The sequence below is a fragment of the Globicephala melas genome, chromosome 9 (assembly GCF_963455315.2).
Source record: "Globicephala melas chromosome 9, mGloMel1.2, whole genome shotgun sequence".
Classification (NCBI taxonomy): Eukaryota; Metazoa; Chordata; class Mammalia; order Artiodactyla; family Delphinidae; genus Globicephala; species Globicephala melas.
In genome coordinates, this window is record NC_083322.1 from 91190196 (window position 1) to 91209094 (window position 18899).

Sequence of the window (18899 nt, forward strand, 5' to 3'; positions counted from 1 at the left end):
GTCTGTTCATATTTTCTATTTCTTCCTGATTCAGTCTTAGCAGTTTGTGCATTTCTAAGAATTTGTCCATTTCTTCCATGTTGTCCATTTTATTGGCATAGAGTTGCTTGTAGTAATCTCTCATGATCTTTTGTATTTCTGCAGTGTTAGTTGTTATTTCTCCTTTTCCATTTCTAATTCTATTGATTTGAGTCTTCTCCCTTTTTTTCTTGATGAGTCTGGCTAATGGTTTATCAATTTTGTTTATCTCTCAAAGAACCAGCTTTTAGTTTTATTGATGTTTGCTATCGTTTCCTTCATTTCTTTTTCATTTATTTCTGATCTGATTTTTATGATTTCTTTCCTTCTGCTAACTTTGGGGTTGTTTTGTTCTTCTTTCTCTAATTGCTTTAGGTGCAAGGTTAGGTTGTTTATTCAAGATGTTTCCTGTTCTTAAGGTAGGATAGTATTGCTATAAACTTCCCTCTTAGAACTGCTTTTGCTGCATCCCATAGATTTTGGGTCGTCGTGGCTCCATTGTCATTTGTTTCTAGGTATTTTTTTATTTCCTCTTTGATTTCTTCAGTGATCACTTCGTTATTAAGTAGTGTATTGTTTAGCCTCCATACGTTTGTATTTTTTACAGATCTTTTTTCTGTAACAGATATCTAGTCTCATAGCGTTGTGGTCGGAATAGATACTTGATACAATTTCAGTTTTCTTAAATTTACCAAGGCTTGATTTGTGACCCAAGATATGATCTATCCTGGAGAATATTCCATGAGCACTTGAGAAAAATGTGTATTCTGTTGTTTTTGGATGGAATGTCCTATAAATATCAATTAAGTCCATCTTGTTTAATGTATCATTTAAAGTTTGTGTTTCCTTATTTATTTTCATTTTGGATGATCTGTCCATTGGTGAAAGTGGGGTGTTAAAGTCCCCTACTATGAATGTGTTACTGTCGATTTCCCCTTTTATGGCTGTTAGTATTTGCCTTATGTATTGAGGTGCTCCTATGTTGGGTGCATAAATATTTACAATTGTTACATCTTCTTGGATCAATCCCTTGATCATTATGTAGTGTCCTTCTTTGTCTCTTCTAATAGTCTTTATTTTATAGTCTATTTTGTCTGATATGAGAATTGCTACTCCAGCTTTCTTTTGGTTTCCATTTGCATGGAATATCTTTTTCCATCCCCTTACTTTCAGTCTGTATGTGTCTCTAGGTCTGAAGTGGGTCTCTTGTAGACAGCAGATATATGGGTCTTGTTTTTGTATCTGTTCAGCCACTCTGTGTCTTTTGGTGGGAACATTTAGTCCATTTACATGTAAGGTAATTATCGATATGTATGTTCCTATTCCCATTTTCTTAATTGTTTTGGGTTCGTTATTGTAGGTCTTTTCCTTCTCTTGTGTTTCTTGCCTAGAGAAGTTCCTTTAGCAGTTGTTGTAGAGCTGGTTTGGTGGTGCTGAACTCTCTCAGCTTTTGCTTGTCTGTAAAGGTTTGAATTTCTCCATCAAATCTGAATGAGATCCTTGTTGGGTAGAGTAATCTTGGTTGCAGGTTTTTCTCCTTCATCACTTTAAATATGTCCTGCCAGTCCCTTCTGGCTTGCAGAGTTTCTACTGAAAGATCAGCTGTTAACCTTATGGGGATTCCCTTGTGTGTTATTTGTTGTTTTTCCCTTGCTGCTTTTAATATGTTTTCTTTGTATTTAATTTTTGACAGTTTGATTAATATGTGTCTTGGCGTATTTCTCCTTGGATTTATCCTGGACTTTATCCTGGACTTCCTGGGCTTGATTAACTATTTTGTTTCCCATGTTAGGGAAGTTTTCAACTATAATCTCTTCAAATATTTTCTCAGTCCTTTTCTTTTTCTCTTCTTCTGGAACCCCTATAATTCGAATGTTGGTGTGTTTAATGTTGTCCCAGAGGTCTCTGAGACTGTCCTCAGTTCTTTTCATTCTTTTTTCTTTATTCTGCTCTGCAGTAGTTATTTCCACTATTTTATCTTCCAGGTCACTTATCCATTTCTCTGCCTCAGTTATTCTGCTATTGATCCCATCTAGAGTATTTTTCATTTCATTTATTGTGTTGTTCATCATTGTTTGTTTCATCTTTAGTTCTTCTAGGTCCTTGTTAAATGTTTCTTGCATTTTGTCTATTCTATTTCCAAGATTTTGGATCATCTTTACTATCATTATTCTGAATTCTTTTTCAGGTAGACTGCCTATTTCCTCTTCATTTGTTAGGTCTGGTGGGTTTTTATCTTGCTCCTTCATCTGCTGTTGTTTTTCTGTCTTCTCATTTTGCTTATCTTACTGTGTTTGGGGTCTCCTTTTTGAGGCTGCAGGTTTGTAGTTCCCGTTGTTTTTGGTGTCTGTCCCCAGTGGCTAAGGTTGGTTCAGTGTGTTGTGTAGGCTTCGTGGTGGAGGGGACTAGTGCCTGTGTTCTGGTGGATGAGGCTGGATCTTGTATTTCTGGTGGGCAGGTCCACGTCTGGTGGTGTGTTTTGTGGTGTCTGTGGTCTTATTATGATTTTAGGCAGCCTCTCTGCTAATGGGTGGGGTTGTGTTCCTGTCTTGCTAGTTGTTTGGCATAGGATGTCCAGCACTGTAGCTTGCTGGTCGTTGAGTGAAGCTGGGTGCTGGTGTTGAGGTGGAGATCTCTGGGAGATTTTTGCCGTTTGATATTATGTGGATGTGGACCAGTGTCCTGAAGTTGGCTCTCCCACCTCAGAGGCACAGCACTGACTCCGGCTGCATCACCAAGAGCCTTTCATCCACATGGCTCAGAATAAAAGGGAGAAAAAGTAGAAAAAAAGAATTAGAAGTAGAAAGAAAGAAAGAAAGGAGGGAGGGAGGGAGGAAGGAAGGAAAAAAAGAAAAAAATAAAGTAAAATAAAGTAAGATAAAATATAATAAAGTTATTAAAATAAAAGAATAATTATTAAGAGAAAAAAACGGATGGATAGAACCCTAGGACAAATGGTGGAAGCAAAGCTATACAGACAAAATCTCACACAGAAGCATACACATACACACTCACAAAAAGAGGAAAAGGGGAAAAAATCATAAATCTTGCTCTCAAAGTCCACCTCCTTAATTTGGGATGATTGGTTGTCTATTCATGTATTCCACAGATGCAGGGTACATCAAGTTGATTGTGGAGCTTTAATCCGCTGCTTCTGAGGCTGCTGGGATAGATTTCCCTTTCTCTTCTTTGTTCTCACATCTCCCAGCGTCTCAGCTTTGGATTTGGCCCCACCTCTGCGTGTAGGTCCCCGGAGGGCATCTGTTCTTTGCTCAGACAGGACGGGGTTAAAGGAGCTGCTGATTCTGGGCCTCTGGCTCACTCAGGCCTGGGGGAGGGAGGGGCACGGAGTGCGGGGCTAGCCTGCAGCGGCAGAGGGCGGCGTGACGTTTCACCAGCCTGAGGCGCGCCGTGTGTTCTCCAGGGGCAGTTGTTGCTGGATCCCGGGAACCTGGCAATGGCGGGCTGCACAGGCTCCCCGGAAGTGGGTTGTGGATAGTGACCTGTGCACGCACACAGGTTTCTTGGTGCCCGCAGCAGCAGCCTTAGCATCTCATGCCTGTCTCTGGGGTCCGCGCTCTTAGCCGCGGCTCGCGTCTGTCTCTGGAGCTCCTTTAAGCAGTGTTCTTAATCCCCTCTCCTTGCGAACACCAGGAAACAAAGAGGGAAGAAAAAGTCCCTTGCCTCTTCGGCAGGTCCAGACTTTTCCCCGGACTCCCTCCCGGCCAGCTGTGGTGCACTAACCCCTGCAGGCTGTGTTGACGCCGCCAACCCCAGTCCTTATTGTAGTTTTGATTTGCATTTCTCTTCCTATTAGGTTTTGATTTTTATAGTGATCAGAAAAAATAAGTATGGTAAGTTTCACTGTGAAGATTACCATATTGGAGAGAAGTTCCAGTTCATAACATGTTTCACCTGACACAATTTCTGAAAGTTCATTTCTGTATATGGTGTTAGAGAATGTCCTAATTGTATTCTTTTACATGTAGCTGTCCAGTTTTCCCAGCACCACTTATTGAAGAGATTGTCTTTTCTCCATTGTATATCCTTGCCCCCTTTTTCATAGATTAATTGACCATAGGTGCATGGGTTTATATCTGGGCTTTCTATCCTGTTCCATTGATCTATCTTTCTGTTTTTGTGCCAGTACCATACTGTCTTGATCTACTGTAGCTTTGTAGTATAGTCTGAAGTCAGGGAGTCTGATTCCTCCAGCTCCAGTCTTCTTTCTTAGGATTGCTTTGGTTATTCAGGGTTTTCCTTGTTTCCATACAAATTAAAACTTGTTCTAGTTCTGTGTAAAATGCCATTGGCATTTTGATAGGGATTACATTGAGTCTATAGATTGCCTTAGGTAGTATAGTCATTTTGACAATATTGATTCCCAGTCCAAGAACATGATACATCTTTTCATCTGTTTGTGTTATCTTTGATTTCTTTCATCAGTACCTTATATTGGGTTGGCCAGAATATTCATTTGGGTTTTTTTGTAACATCATATGGAAAAACCTGAATGAACTTTTTGGGCAACCCAGTAGTTTTCAGAGAACAGGTCTTTTGCCTCCTTAGGTAGGCTTATTCCTAGGTATTTTGTTCTTTTTGATGCCATGGTAAATGGGATTGTTTCTTTGATTTCTCTTTCTGATCTTTTGTTGTCAGTGTATAGGAATGCAAGAGATTTCTGTGTATCAATTTTGTATGCTGCAACTTCACTGAATTCATTGATGAGCTCTAGTAGTTTTCTGGTAGCATCTTTAGGATTTTCTATGTTTAGTATCATGTCATCTGCGAACTGTGCCAGTTTTACTTCTTTTCCAATTTGTATTCCTTTTATTTCTTTTTTCTTCTTAGATTGCCATAGCTAGGACTTCCAAAACTATATTGAATAAAAGTGGCAAGAGTGGACATTTTTGTCTTTTTCCTGATCTTAGAGGAAATGCTTTCAGCTTTTCACCGTTGAGTATGATGTTGGCTGTGAGTTTGTCATAACATATATGGCCTTTATTATGTTGAGGTAGGTTCCCTCTATGCCCACATTCTGGAGAGTTTTTATCATAAATAGGTGTTGGATTTTGTCAAAAGGTTTTTCTGCATCTATTGAGATGATCACATGGTTTTTATTCTTTAATTTGTTAATGTGGCATATCACACTGATTTGCGGATATTGAAAATTCTCTGCATCCCTGGTATAAATCCCACTTCATCGTGGTGTATGATCCTTTTAATGTATTGTTGGATTTGGTTTGCTAGTATTTTGTTGAGGATTTTTGTGTCTATGTTCATCAGTGACATTGGCCTGTAATTTTCTTTTTTTGTGGTGTCTTTGATTCTGTATCAGGGTGATGGTGGCCTCATAGAATGAGTTTGGGAGTGTTCTTCCTCTACAATATTTTAGAAGAGCTTTAGGAGGATAGGTGTTAGCTCTTCTCTAAATGTTTGATAGAATTTGCCTGTGAAACCGTCTGATCCTGGACTTTTTGTTTGTTTGGAAGTTTTTAAATCACAGTTTCAATTTCAGTACTTGTGATTGGTCGGTTCCTATTTTCTGTTTCTTCCTGATTCAGTTTTGGAATGTTGTACCTTTCTGAGGATTTGTCCATTTCTTCTAGGTTGTCCATTTTATTGGCATACAGTTGCTTGTAGTAGTCTCTTATGATCCTTTGTATTTCTGTGGTGTTTGTTGTAATTTCCCCTTTTTCACTTCTAATTTTATTGATTTGAGCCCGCTCCCTTTTTTTTTGATGAGTCTGGCTGAAGGTTTATCAATATTGTTTATCTTTTCAAAGAACCAGATATTAGTTTCATTGATCTTTTCTATTATTTTCTTCCTCTCTATTTTACTGATTTCTGCTCTGATCTTTATGATTTCTTTCTTCGAATTCTGGGTTTTGTTGTTCTTTTCTCTAGTTGCTTTAGGTGTAAGGTTAGTTGTTTATTTGGGGTTTTTCTTGTTTCCTGAGGCAAGATAGTATTGCTGTAGACTTTCCTCTTAGCACTGCTTTTGCTGCATCCCACTGGTTTTGGGTTATCATGTTATCATTTTCATTTGTCTCTAGGTATTTTTTGATTTATTCTTTGATCTCTTCAGTGATCCATCGGTTTAGTAGCTTATTGTTTGGCCTCCACGTGTTTGTGTTTTTTTACAGTTTTTTTTTCTTGTAGTTGCTTTCTAATCTCATAGCACTGTGGTTGGAAAAGATGCTTGATATGATTTCAATTTTCTTAAATTTATTTAGGCTTGCTTTATGGCCCAGCATGTGATGTATCATGGAGAATGTTCTATGTGCATTTGAAACTAATGTGTATTCTGCTGCTTTCAGATTATGCTCTATAAATTTTCAGTAAGTCCATCTGGTCTAATGTGTCATTTAAGGTCTGTGTTTCCTTATTGATTTTCTCTCTAGGTGGTTAGTCCCCCACTATTATTGTGTTACTGTCAATTTGTCTTTTTATGGCTGTTAGCATTTGCCTTATATATTGAGGTGCTCCTATGTTGGGTGCATAAATATTTACAATTGTTACATCTTATTCTTGGATTGATCCCATGATCATTATGTAGTGTCCTTCTTTGTCTCTGTAACAGTCTTTATTTTGAAGTCTATTTTTCTGATCCGAGTATTGTTACTCCAGCTTTCTTTTGATTTCTATTTTCATGGGATACCTTTTTCATACCCTCACTTTCAGTCTGTATGTGTCCCTAGATCTGAAGTGGGTCTCCTGTAGACAGCATATATACGGGTCTTGTTCTTGTATTCATTCAGCCAGTCTATGCCTTTTGGTTGGAGCATTTAATCCATTTCCATTTAATAATTTAAGGTAATTATTGGTATATATGTCCTTATTGCCATTTTGTTCATTGTTTTGGTAGGTGTTTTTTCTTCCTCTTTTTTCTCTCTTCTTGTAATTTGATGACTATCTTTATTTTTATTTTTTCATTAATTTATTTGGCTGTGCCGGATCTTACTTGCAGCATGTGGGGTCTTCATTGCCACGTGCTGGATATTTAAGTTGTAGCATGCAGGATGTTTAGTTGTGGCATGCAGGCTCTTAGTTTCAGCATGCAGGATCTAGTTCCCTGACCAGGGATCAAACTTGGGCCCCCCACACTGGGAGCACAGAGTCTTAACCACTGGACCACCAGGGAAGTCCCTAATGACTGTCTTTAGTGTTGTGTTTGGATTGCTTTTTCTTTTGTGTGTGTATCTACTGTAGATTTTTGATTTGACGTTCCTATGAGGTTTTGGTATAGCAGTCTATATACATACAAGATTGTTTTAAGTTGCTGGCCTCTTAATTTCAAATGCATTTCCAATATCCCGCATTTGTACTCTCCTCTTTTCACGATTGATGGTTTTGATATCATGTTTGTGTGGATGATGTCCTTCCTTTACTGTATGTTTGCCTTTACCAGTGAGCTTTCCCATTCCTAATTTTCTTGTTTCTAGTTGTGGCCTTTTCTGCCTGGAGAAGTTCTTTTAGCATTTGTTGTAAAACTGGTTTGGTGTTGCTGAATTCTCTTAGCTTTTGCTTGTCTGTAAAGCTTTTGATTTCTCCCTTGTATCTGAACAAGAGCCTTGCTGGGTAGAGTATCCTTGGTCATGGGTTTTTCCCTTTTATCACTTTAAATATATTGTGCCACTCCCTTCTGTCCTGCAGATTTTCTGCTGAAAAATCAGTTGATAACCTCATGGATATTCCCTTGCATGTTAATTTTTAACTTTTCCCTTTTTGCTTTTAATATTTTCTCTTTGTCTTTAATTTTTGTCAGTTTGATTAATATGTGTGTCAGTGTGTTCCTCCTTGATTTATCCTGTATTGGACTTTCTGCACTTCCTAGATTTGAGTGTTTCCTTTCCCATGTTAGGGAAATTTTCAGCTATTGTCTTCTCAAATATTTTCTCGGCCCTTTCTCTTTTTCTTCTCCTTCTTGAATCTCTAATATGACTTTTGGTGCATTTAATATTGTCCCAGAGGTCTCTGAGACTGTCCTCATTTCTTTTCATTCGTTTTTCATTCTGTCCCACAATGGGGACAGTGGTGGCAGTGATTTCCACCACTCTATCTTCCAGCTCACTTAGTTGTTCTTCTGTCACATTTATTCTGCTATTGATTCCTTCTAGTGTATTTTTCATTTCAGTTATTGTATTGTTTGTCTGTTTGTTCTTTAAATCTTTTTGTTAAACATTTCTTGTATCTTCTCGGTCTGTGCCTCCTTTCTTTTTCTGAGATCTTGGATCATCTTTAGTACCATTACTCTGATCTCTTTTTTTTGTTATGATTTTTGGGTGCATTGGGTCTTCATTGCAGCACATGGGATTTTCATTGCAGTATGCAGGATCTTCGTTGTGATGTGCAGGCTCTTTGTTGTGGCACATGGGCTTCTATCTAGTTGTGGCTTGTGGGCTTCTCTCTAGTTGTGGCACATCGGCTTCTCTCTAGTTGTGGCATGTGGGTTTTCTCTCTCTAGTTGTGGTGCACTGGCTCCAGAGTGGGTGGGCTCTGTAGTTGTAGTGTGTGGGCTCCAGACTGCATGGACTCTGTAGTTTGTGGCACACGGGCTCTCTAGTTGAGGGGAGCAGGTTCAGTAGTGTGCCACACAGGCTTAGTTGCTCTGCGGCATGTGGGATCTTAGTTCCCGATCAGGGATCGAACCCACCTACCCTGCTTTGGAAGGCAGATCCTTTACCACTGGACCACCAGGGAAGTCCCCTGATGTCTTTTTCAGGTAGATTGCTTATCTCCACTTCACTTAGTGGTTGTTTTGGGGTTTTATCGTGCTCCTTTGGAACATATTTCTCTGCCATCTCATTTTTTTCTGACTTCCTGTGTTTGTGGTCTCCTTTCTGCAGGCTGCAGGATTATAGGTCCTCTTGTTTCTGGTGCCTGCCCCATGGTGGGTGAGGTTGGTCCAGGGGCTTGTGCAGGCTTCCTGGTGGAATGGACTGGTGCCTGCTCACTGGTGGGTGGAGCTGCATCTTTTTCCTCTGGTGGGCAGGGCTGTGTCAAGGGGTGTGTTTAGAGGTGGTTGTGAGCTCAGTACAACATTAGGCAGTCTGTCCATTGATGGGTAGGGCTGTACTCCCCATCTGCTCATTGTTTGGCCTGAGGCGTCCCAGCATTGGAGCCTGCAGGCCTTTGGTTGGGGCCGGGTCTCAGTGCCAAAATGGCGACCTCCAAGAGACCTCACACTGGTCAATATTCCCTAGTGCCTTTGCCACCTGTGTACTTGTCCCCACAGTGAGCCACAGCCAACCCCCACCTCCCCAGGAGACCCTCCAGAACCCACAGGCAAGTCTAGCGCAGACCCCTATGGAATCACTGCTTTGTGTTGGGTCCCAGTGCATGTGAAATCTTCTGTGTGCCCTGAAAGAGTGGAGTCTCTGTTTCCCTCAGTCCCGTAGAGCTCCTGCATTCAAGCCCCACTGGCCTTCAAAACCAAATGCTCTGGGGGCTCCTCTTCCTGATGCCAGACCTTCAGACTTGGGAGGCTGACATGGGGCTCAGAACTCTCACTCCTGTGGGAGAACCTCTGCAATGTAATTATTTTCCAGTTTGTGGGTCACCCATCCAGTGGGTATAAGATTTGATTGTATCGTGAAAGCACCCCTCTTACTGTCTTGTTGTGGCTTCTTCCTTGTCTTTGGATTTAAAATATCTTTTTGGTAGGTTCCGATCTTTTTTGTCAATGGTTCTTCAGCAGTTAGTTGTGATTTTGGTGTTTTGGTGACAGGAGGTGAGCTCAGCTCCTTCTACTCCACCATCTTGTCCTGAATTGAGAGGCTGCTTTTAGTTTAGACGCTTGGTGCCTCTTTCCTCAGTGTGTGCTGGCTGTTACTCCCGTTATATGGGATATGTGGGTGCAGCGCTCTGTGCTCCCTCCTCGCATGGCAGGGGCAGCAACTGGCAACTGCCCACGGGTCTCCCAGCAGTAGTAGCAGCCCACGCACTCCTGGGACAGCACTCGGTGCCCACGCATGGGTCCCGTAGCAGCAGCAGTGACCCGCACACCCCTGGGCAGCAGGGGCAGCGGTTGGTGTCTGCTCCTGTGTCTCCCAGCAGTGGCGACTGCACATGCACTTCTACGCTAGCAGGGGCAGTGATTGGCGTCCGCTGCCATGTTTCCCAGCGGCGGCAGCAGCCCCCACACTCCCAGAACAAAGGGGGCAGTGAGCAGAGCCCACTCATGGGTCTCTTAGCATTGGCAGCAGCCCATGTCCGCCTCTGGAGCCCACGATGGAGGCGGTGGCTTGCACCTGCCCCTGGAGCTCATGTAGGTAGTGTCCTGCTGCCTGAGAGTGTGCACAGGGAAAGAAGCTCCTATGGTGGTCTCACCCCTCTCCTTATGCCCCCGCCCCCAACCATGGTGCCTTGTCTCTCTGACAGGCCCAGACTTTTTCCCAGTGCACCCTCAGTTGCCACAGTCCAGTCTCTTCAGGCTGTCTCCATGCAGACAACCCTGGTCCTCTCCCTGGCCGTGACTGCCAAAGCCTGAGCTTTGGCACCAAGCCTCCACCAGCACTGGTGTATGAGCACCTCAGGCTGGGAAGCAGAGGGTGGTGGTGCCAACAATCTGTGCAGGTCACTCTCCATTTTGCCTTCTGAAGACTGGTTACTGCACTCTCCTTTGAGGCCCTGAAGTTCCCCCTCTGGCCAGGCTGATCTCCCTGCCCTTGAGGGTACTTCCCAGAATGTGGGAACCTTTCCTCCTTCACAGCTCCCTCCCTGGGGTGCAGGTCCCATTCTGAGTCATTTCTCTCTGGTTTTTTTTTTTTCTTTCGTTTTCCTTTTGTCCTATCCAGTTACGTGGAGGTTTTCTTGCCCTTGCGGAATTCTGAGGTCTTCTGCCAGTGTTCAGTAGCTGTTCTGTGTGAATTGTCCCACTTGTAGATGTGTTTTTTATGTATTTGCGGGGGGAGGTGAGCTCCACATTCTACTCTCTGCCACCTTGATTCCTTCCCCCCCCTAAGAATTCGTATGTATAATTTTAAACCTTCTCATCCAGAAATCAGAGCTGTCTCTCCGTTTGTTCAATTATTCATGTCTCCATACGTTTGTTTTCTTCATCTTGATCTTTTATATTTCTTTTTTACATTTTGCTTCTAAGTATCTTATCATTTAAGTTCCTATTATAGTTTCTTTTTTCTTGCAGCTTAGTTGCAGAGGTTTGAGTGAATCATGCTCATCGGTCTGTACATGGCTTCATGCTCACTTGTATTTTTCTGTTCATTTGGTTATTCATTAGTTATCAGTTCTACCATTGTGTGTGTGTATGTTTGATTAGACTAGGCTGTGCTCTCTAGAATGGCTGTGTCAGTGTCAGTGGCCTTCCTGGTGTCACACTTTGCAGTGTGCATCTTTAGGGGTCATCAGATACCTCAGTGGCGAATTCCATGCAGGTGTGGAAACCCTTTCTCTGCAGGTCCCTTTTCCCCAGGATCTTGGCTCCTTGCTTCCTAGCTGCCTTGGTAAACCTGAGCTCCAGTTAGGTCTCCCCATTCGAGTGAGACTGTGTCAACCCTTAGTTCACTGTTGGACTCTGTTGGACCTCTTTGCCCTGCACTGTGAATTAGTAAATGCTCTGTGGATTAAAGCTCTGGAAGAGGTCCAGCTCACCTCTGAGAATTTCTTTCCTCTCACCAAGGTCCTGACTACCTTGGTTGATCTCTGATACCTTCAAACAGGTTTGTTTTGTTTTCATGGGGGTGTTGTCATGTCCCAGCTTTTATTGTTGGGCAAGCCAGGTATTAGCCACTCTGTCATAGCCAAGTGCAAGTCCCTCCAATCATTAGCTTTTTAAAAAAATTAATTTATTTTATTTATTTAGTTTTGGCCGCATTGAGTCTTTGTTGCTGCACATGGGCTCTCTCTAGTTGCGGTGAGTGTGGGCTACTCTTTGTTGCAGTACGTGGGCTTCTTATCGCTGTGGCTTCTCTTATCGTGGAGCAAGGGCTCTAGGCATGCAGGCTTCAGTAGTTGTGGCACTCAGGCTCAGTGGTCGTGGCATGCGGGCTCTAGAGCACAGGCTCAGTAGCTGTGGCACACGGGCTTAGTTGCTCTGTGGCATGCGGGATCTTCCTGGACCAGGGCTCGAACCCATGTCCCCTGCATTGGCTGGCAGATTCTTAACCACTGTGCCACCAGGGAAGCCCCAATCATTAGCTTTTAATTAGTTAAGCTACACTGTGTCCTTTCACTTGAAGTTGTGGTTGTGATCACATTTTTATCAATTGGGCAATTAAAATTAAGGAAATAAATTGTCCTAAAATATGAAAGCCAGGTTATGTGCTCAAGATTGCATGGCTAGGAAGACATCTGCTTTAAGAATTTGGGATTTTTGGAGACTATTAATGGACAATCTAACATTGTGGAATAGGTCTCTACTCTCTTCTTTGACAAAATCCACTTTTTTCATGGTCCTCACAGGTACCAAGGCTCAGATACTGATCTGAAACTCAAGATGTAGAAAGGACACATACTCTTTCACAAAATAACACAGAAGATGTGCCTGGGGAATTATTAAGGCAGAGGAAAGGACTTAAGTATCTAATAGGTAATGAGATTCCCTCCGTTCTCTGCATCTGGAGGGATTCCTCTCTTCTGGCTGAACCTAATGGAGCTGAATCACAGACAGCTTCTGTCGGAAGCTGTGCTCAAGCCCTCAGGGTGTGGACGGTAGGAAACCTGTTAACATGAGTCCCTCTGGGGCCTGGGAAGAGAGAGGTTGGAGGGGGTTTCCCTGCTGAGTGTGACAGGTGGCCATGTGTGACTCTGAGGGTTTAGCATGAGCACGTTTGCTGGAAATTGAACTATTGTTACCTAATTGTACGAACTAGGCATACAAATTGGAGAAGTGTGTCCTCAGTTCAGCATGGCAGACTCTGCATGGCTGGAATATTATTTGTTTAAAATAAACATAAACAAATATGTCTGTAATGTTATATAAACTCTTCTAAGTCAAGGATGCATCTTCCCTATTCCCTATGTGCCTAATTGGCTTTAGGGATCACGGGCTTCAGACAGGACCGTTCTGGGTTCTAACCAGACCATCTCATGGGTGCATCTGATCAGACTACAGCGTTTTTCAAGGTCTGTCTTGGGAAGGCAGGCTTTCCCTTTCCACGGTGGGGAACTACCCAAACGTGGAAAGGGCGTTCAGGAGATCTGGAGCACTCGTGAATGACAGATTCCCCTACAGATGGAGATCTCAGGGACAGAAAGCAGCAAAAATGGACTGCCTCTGATCTTAAAAGAAAAAGGAAAGCAGAGAAAATAAATCTTAAAAAAATACAGAAACACACAGGCCGTGGTACTTATCACCTGTTGAAGGGTTATTCCATGCCAAGCCCCTTAAAGCCTTACCACCACCCTTCGAGGCGGGCATTCCCATGCTCATTTCAGAGAGGAACAAGCTGAGGCATTAAGAGGTGAAGTAGACTGTCCCAGGTCCCACAGGTGGTGTGTGGCAGAACCAGGATGATGCACAGGTATCCCCCTCTGAAACCTGGGCTTCTCACCAGCATGCCAGACTGTCTCTCCTTTTTGATGTGGAGCTCAGTGGCCAGAGGCTTTCATTGTTCAGTGCTGGTGTTTATAATTATGACAAAGTTAAATGGTGACTCTGACAAAAAAGGCCAGCAGATGTCCCGTGGATAGAAAGATTTCCACTAAACGTGGAAATCTTTTTTTTAATTTTTGCACTTTCTAGAGAAATTTTAAATATATTTTAAAAATTCATGTATGTGGATAACTTTTGTGACAAATGATAGAATGTTCCACAATTGTTCTATGAATGCACACGAGTTGTGGCATTTTATATAAATTACATTGCAGCTGAGATTCTCACAAATACGGAGAGGGAGGAGGTGACCATTTACTAGTGTCCATGGAAAATAGAAAAAGACCTGTATTTTTGACCTCAAGCACTGCTCCCTGTACAAAATTTCATTCTGTGTGGATCAGAGTTAAGCAACAACCAGCACAGGAACCAGCTGGCAACAAGCCCGGGATCTAAGATGGTACATGAACTACGTGAACTTTCCCAGGCTTTGTGGAAAATCTGCCCATTAGAAGCTAAAATGTCCTATTGGTCCAATTTTAGAACTTTCCCTCGGAGTCTTTACAGAGTGCCAGAAATCTGGGGGGTGGCGAGTGTAAGGGGTTACAGGGGGCTCTGTCTGACCCACAGGTGGAATGGCGCTCAGTCTGGCCTGTGTCTGTGCTCGTTAGCCTCATGGCTTTTCTGGCCTCAGTTTTGTGGCCATTTTTGTCACTTTCCTGGCCTTGATTTTCCTCCACTATTAAATAAAAGTTACTGTGACACAGATGTCTTTATTTCTGGGCTGTAGGGAATTTTAACACACTAATGTGCTTTTTAAAATACCCAAGGAGTGGGGGAGAGTTTGTAATATTTCTTAAACTTATCACACCACAAAGTCCCTCGTTTTCTGAGCTTGATGAGAGGTTGGTGTTCCACGGAACACTTTTGGGAAGCAGTGGGCTGCAGAGAGTTCTAAAGACTTAATTCTGATGTTCTACATTTGTTCTGAAGGTGATAATGTCTCTCTTTTTTGTATTCAGAAACATTTACCTTGTACTATAACATGGTGGGTCAACTTAGGTACAATAAGAAAAGCAGAACAGGAAGCAAAGGAAAACGTCCCCTCATTCATTCAACAAACATGGGATGTCCACTAAGAGCCATGTATTATGCCCGCTCTTGGTGTTAGATTGTAGAGACGTGAATCATCATTTGGAGGTCTGCTAGAGTAGTTGTTTGCCATCTGCGATTTCCAAGGAGTCCTGAGTGCCCAGTCTTTGAGACTATGGACCCATTACACTGGGTTGAGTAGGAGAGAGTGCTGTGACAATAACTCGACAGTTATTGTCACAATAAGACAGAACAGCCAGAAACACTCAATAAAGCCAGGAAAACCACTTACCTATTCAGGGAAAACTGGAAAAATTTATCCCAAGGTGTTAATAGTGATTACCACTAGGTGTTGTAATTATGGGCAACTTTTGTGATTTTATTTTTTAAATTATTTTTTAAAAAAATGAACATGTTTACCTTTTGTAACAAGAGAAGAATAAATGAGCTGTATTTGGTGTTTCTAAAATTATGGCTAGGACGTTGATCTAAGTGACAAGTCCATTTCAGAATAATGAAGTTTCAAGGAAAAGTGGTAAAGGAAAAGGAGATAGGTAAAGGATTTGATATTTCATTTTTGAGTAGCGAGAAAAGAGCAGGGAGTTAAAATATTTGGTGCTCTCACCTGAAATCCTATAGGAGCGTTTACCAATGGTGAGTAAATGGTGAGCTTTCTCCCCAGCACTGGGTGAACCCCCTAAAGGGACATATGCTCTCAGCCAGCCCTCCATGGCAGGAGGAAGATTCCCCAAGTTCTGTCCCGGCCCCTCCTTCCCCCAGTGACGCCTGCTCTTCATCTTTCCTCAATATCTCAATATCCAGGTGAATGGCCAAAACAACTCACATACCCATCTCAAGTGACCATCCCTTCAGCTACCCACTGCCAAGGCCACACTGTAAACCTTGCACTTAGTTACCTGGAATTACTCATCTCAGAAAACTGTAACTCAGGCACCCCATTCTCTGACCGCAGTCTCCTGTCCTCCCAGCTGAGCACTCCTTCTTTCTCTTCTCTTTGGCTTCATCACAGCCTGCATATGTTTGGTCTTCCCCAACCTCAACTGTGCTCCAGTCAACACCATCTCATCCCTCACATTGGCTTCAAGAGCGTCTCTCTGTTAATGTCCACCTCTCTACTTCACTGTCCCGCTCTCCAGCCCAACTACTGAGAAAGTCACACAGCCTCGCAGAGCAATGGGCACAGACTTGTGTTCTCTGACCTCAAGGGGACCCTCACACAGCCTCGCATGGAAGCTCATCTTCCATTCTTTGACAGCGATGTGAAATCCTCACAACTTGAATATAGTCCCAAGCTCTCCTTTTCCCTACTCTGTTCAAAGCAAACAATGTCCTCTTCTCTTTTCCAAAGAAACTAGTGGTCATTGGGCAGAACTCCCTCAGCTTCCTGCATGTCCCTCTACTGATTGATTTGTATCCCCCATCCTCACAGAGCACTGAGCTGAGCTTCCTGTGCTTTATAGCATGTTCCCACTAGTTATCTGTTTTACACATGGCAGTGTATATATGTTAATCCTGATCTCCCAATTGGTCCCACCCTCCCATTCCTGCCCTGGTGTCCACATGTCCATTCTCCGTGATGTCCTAGATGGGTGGGATGGCTGGGGGTGGGAGAGAGGTCTAAAAGGGAGGTGATATATGTATACATATAGCTGATTCACTCCATTGTATAGCAGAAACTAACACAACATTGTAAAGCAATTATACTCCAATAAAAAAAAATCACGAGACTTGAAAGATGAAAAAGTTGTCTTTTCATCTTGTTTATGGTTTCCTTTGCTGTGCAAAAGCTTTTAAGTTTAATTAGGTCCCATTGTTTATTTTTGTTTATATTTTCATCACTCTGGGAAGTGGGTCAAAAAAGATCTTGCTGTGATTTATGTCAAATAGAGTTCTGCCTATGTTTTCCTCTAAGAGTTTTATAGTGTCCAATCTTATATTTAGGATTTTAATCCACTTTGAGTTTATTTTTGTGTGTGGTGTTAGGAAGTGTTCTAATTTCATTCTTTTACATGTAGCTGTCCAGCTTTCCTAGGACCACTTACTGAAGAGACTGTATTTTCTCCATTGTATGTTCATGCCTCCTTTGTCGTAAATTAGGTGACCATATGTGCATGGGTTTATCTCTGGGCTTTCTATCCTGTACCATTGATGTATATTTCTGTTTCTGTGCCAGTACCATACTGTCTTGATTACTGTAGCTTTGTAGTATATTTTGAAGTTGGGGAGCCTAATTCCTCCAGCTCCGTTTTTCTTAAGATTGCTTCGGCTATTCAGGGTCTTCTGTGTTTCCATACAAATTGTAAAATTTTTGGTTCTAATTCTGTAAAGAATGCTGTTGGTAATTTGATAGGGCTTGCGTTGAATCTGTAGGTTGCTTTGGTTAGCATAGTCATTTTCACAGTGTTGATTCTTCCAATCCAAGAACATGGTATATTGCTCCATCTGTTTATGTCATCTTTAGTTTCTCTCCTCAGTGTTTTATAGTTATCTGAGTACAGGTCTTTTGCCTCCTTAGGTAGATATATTCCTAGGTATTTTATTCTTTTTGTTGTGATGGCAAATGGGATTGATTCCTTAATTTCTCTTTCTAATCTTTTGTTGTTAGTGTGTAGGAATTCAAGAGATTTCTGTGCACTAATTTTGTATCCTGAAACCTTACCAAATTCATGGATTAGTTCTAGTAGTTTTGTTTTGTTTTGTTTACAAAAGTTTATTCTTAAATGTACAGTAGATTCCAGGACACCACTGCATTCTAGCTATAGGTGGCAACAGATGATTGGCAGGGAATCCAAATGTTTAATCTAGATGTGTAAACAGGAATGGAAATAAGGATCATCATTGCCTCAGGCACAAGGAACAGCTTACTTTTTGCCAGATTTCTTAAGACTTTCCCTGCTGCCTTTGCTTTTAGCTCCTTGAGTTTCTTTTGCTCCTCCTTCTGTCTCTGCTTAAATGCCTTATCTTCCTCATCCATCTCCTTGGCTTGCTTCTTGGGCTGCTTCAGAGGCTTCTATTTGCCACCTTTGCAGCACAACATGGCGCCTGCCGCACCTTCCCCAGACCCTGCCACCCTGCTTCCCTGGTGGTGAAATGGTTAAGAATCTGCCTGCCAATGTAAGGGACACAGGTTTGAGCCCTGGTCTGGGAATATCCCACATTCTGTGGAGCAACTAAGCCCGTGCTCCACAACTACTCAGCCTGTGGTCTAGAGCCTGTGAGCCACAACTACTAAACCCGAGCACCACAGTTACTGAAGCCCATGCGCCTAAAACCCATGTTCCACAAGAGAAACCACCACAACGAGAAGCCCACACACTGCAATGAAGAGTAGCCCCCACTGGCCATGACTAGAGAAAGCCCCCCCACAGCAACGAAGACTCAATGCAGCCAAAAATAAATAAATAAATAATAAATTTTTAAAAAGTTCTCAACACAAGAAAAAACAACGTATAACTATGTGAAGTGATGTATGTATAAAAAGAATCTTTAGGGTTTTCTATGTATAGTATCCCGTCATCTGCAAAAGTGACACTTATTTTCCAATTTGTATTCCTTTTATTTCTTTTTCTTCTCTGATTGCTGTGGCTAGGACTTCCTAAACTATGTTGAACAAGAGTGGTGAGAGTGGACATCCTTGTCTTGTTCCTGATCTTAGTGGAAATGCTTCTAGTTTTTCCCCATTGAGAATGATGTTTGCTGTGTGTTTGTCGTATATGGCCTTTGTGATGTTGAGGTAGGTTCCCTCTATGCCCATTATCTGGAAAGTTTTTATCATAAATGGGTGTTGAATTTTGTCAAAAGCTTTTCTGCATCTATTGAGATCGTATGTTTTTTATTCCTTAATTTGTTAATATGGTGTATCACATTGATTGATTTGTGTATATTGAAGAATCCTTGTATTCCTGGGATAAATCCCAGTTGATCATGTGTATGATCCTTTTAATGTGTCGTTGGATTCTGTTAGTTAGTATTTTGTTGAGGATTTTTGCATCTATGTTCATCAGTGGTATTGGTCTGTAATTTTCTTTTTTTGTGACATCTTTGTCTGGTTTTGGTAGCAGGGTGATGGTGGCCTTATAGAACAAATTTGGGAGTGTTCCTCTCTCTGAAATGTTTTGGAACAGTTTGAGAAGGGTAGGTGTTAGCTCGTCTTTTGGAAGAGTTTGAGAAGGGTAGGTGTTAGCTCGTCTCTAAACGTTTAATAGAATTCATG